The sequence below is a fragment of the Herpailurus yagouaroundi genome, unplaced genomic scaffold, assembly GCF_014898765.1.
Source record: "Herpailurus yagouaroundi ecotype Mexico unplaced genomic scaffold, PumYag 28, whole genome shotgun sequence".
Taxonomy (NCBI): Eukaryota; Metazoa; Chordata; class Mammalia; order Carnivora; family Felidae; genus Herpailurus; species Herpailurus yagouaroundi.
Window position 1 is genome coordinate 43724961 of NW_024412376.1, and position 2693 is coordinate 43727653.

Genomic DNA, 2693 nt, shown 5'->3' on the forward strand with positions numbered 1-2693 from the left:
GGGCGCCGGGGGCTGGAGGGCGGCGCGGGGCGGGACTAGGGTCCTGGCGGACGTGGCCGCGGAATGCCGTCGTGTGCCCGGAACGCGTGTGCTTTAAGGCCTGTGGGCCTGCGTCGGGGTGGGGAAGTTGGTCGGGCGCTGGGAATCTGCCGAGAAGTGAAGCAGGTCCGTATTGGATCGTTCGCCTCCAAAGCTGGAGAGTAACATTCATACCCTTCCGGCCTTGGCACTTTAGTAGTCCGGGGAACGGAGCCAGGGTCCAGCCCCGGGCGCCCGCGGCGTGCAAAGGCCCGTGAGCGCAGACCGCTTTTTTACCTCCCAGAAGCTTCAAACGTGGGGTACACACAAACTGGGCCTATTAACAGACTGGTGACATCAGGAAGACTCCAAACTCCGCCAAGCAATTTCCAGCCTATTGGAATAAATGTTCAACTGAAATATAACTCAAGTGTTTAAGCCATGGAGTAGCTTTTTCTCTTAAAAGTTACCATTCGTATTGATTAACATTTTAATTTGTACTAAAAGTAGGGACCCGCGCTCACTGCCCTCGAAAAGCCACCGACGGGGAAAGGCTCCCGGCTGAAATGGAAATGGAAATGAACGTGCTTAATATTTGCTACCTCACAGCGGGGCCGGAATGGTAACTAGTTTCTTGAAAACCTGTTGGATTCTGTAATAAGTTGTAAATCCTGAGTTTTACCTGCGTGTAGGATTTTTAGGGAAAACAAGTCTCCCAAATGTATGCTGTAATGTAATAAAGACAGCATCAATAGGCAATAAATAGCAAGGTTCAAATTATGGCAGATAGAAATGGTCATAACGGAGGGCTATGTTATAATTACTATCTGGAGCCTTGACCCCAGTCTCTCCATATGATAAGCATAATTGCATGCATTTGTGAGAGGTTAGGCCTTTCTCAACTACTTGTGGGTTCATTCTTGTTGAACGTAGAACAATAAAAAAAACGAATTGGTCTTCCTTAGTGTCTTCATTATTATTCAGACTAAAAGACCACCACTTTTACCCCAGAGTAATTGTAATTGACCCAAGTACAATGAATTACAGAAAAAGAAAACTAAGTCTGAGTGAAGTAGAGGCCCTTGTGGAAAACATGGAAGCAGTCAGATCTGGTTTCATATCTCAGCTCCTGAACACACTAAATACAATAAGGATAAAACTTGGTAGAGGTTACTTCATTTCTTTAAGTTTGGGGTTATTTATCTGTCCAATTTTTTTTTTTTGATTAGTGTTAAATTTAATGAAAGCTCTGTTTGCTTTACCTAAGGAAAGGAGGACTTTGTTAATTTAAAAATGATTTTTAATCCTTACCTGGTTGTTATTCTACAAACTTAAACACTTTAGTTCATTTCTTTCTTCCTTCTCCCTTCCTCCCTCCATCCCTTCCTCTCTTTTCTTTTTTCTTTTCTTTTCTTTTCTTTTCTTTCCTTATCCAGGTGTTTCCTAAACTGTTCTTTGAACATTCGTCCTTTGCAAAACGTTAATAGATGCTTTGTGGAAAAAACGCTTAGAATCAGCACAAACCTATTGCTGTGAGGTTATTTAAATTTCTAGCATTCTTGCGAAAAATGTTAGCCTGAATCTGTGAGGAGCACTCAGATAAATTCAGTGTGATTTATTTGGACTTTTCAGTAAGGTCAAAGGACAGAAGAAATTTTTAAAAAAGGACTGATCTGCATTTAGGGCAACTGAACTGTATAGGATTATAATTTTTTTTTTTTAAGTTTTAGAGGAATTTTGTGGACAATTGAGAAAATTTGAACATGGAAGCAAAGTAGATCTATTGTTGACTTAAATTTCTCAGGTATGATAAATTGTGTTATTACAATAATGCTTTTATTCTTAGGAGACACGTGCTCAAGTATTTAGGAAGGACATCATGAAATCTGTCTGGGAACTTCTTTCACATAATCCAGGCCAAAAAAAAAAAAAAAAAAGTGTATATGTAAAGAGAAAACCTGGCACTGTGTTAATTGTGGTTCTAGCTGAGTAGTATACAAGTGCTCTTTAAACTTTTCTATAGGTTTGAAATTTTTTTTAATTAATAATTGTGCGGATGGGGCGCCTGAATAGCTGTCAGTTGAGCATCCAACTTCGACTTTGGTTCAGGTCATGATCTCACAGTTTGGTTCATGAGTTCAAGCTCTGTGCAGGGCTAACTGCTGTCAATGACCCCACTTAGGATCCTCTCTTTCTCTCTGCCCTCCCCCGCTTGTACATGCTCTCTCTCTCAAAAAAAAAAAAAAAAAAAACCCAAAAAAAAAACCACATTAAAAAATATTAAAATTAAAAATTAGGGAAGAAATTGTAACTAGCAATTACTAGCTTTTACTTTTTTTACGAACTTTTTTTTTTAAATATGCTGGTAATGCTTATTTATAGGAAAATACAGAACTCATTTATATACTAATTTTCTTACAATCTGACCTTAAGAAATGGTGTGCCATGTCTAAGAACTATAGGAAATCACTTGGGAAATGACCTCATTCTCAAGGGTGTGATATTGAATCCATTGAGGCATATTTACCAAGGTAATGTTCATGTATATCATCCAAAGATCCCTGCTCTATGTTGTGTATATTGCATTAGAATTTTAACAATATTAGTGAATTCTTGTAATCTATTGATAGTTTTTAAAATGTTTGCTTATTCCTACAAATATTTCTTTACTGCTA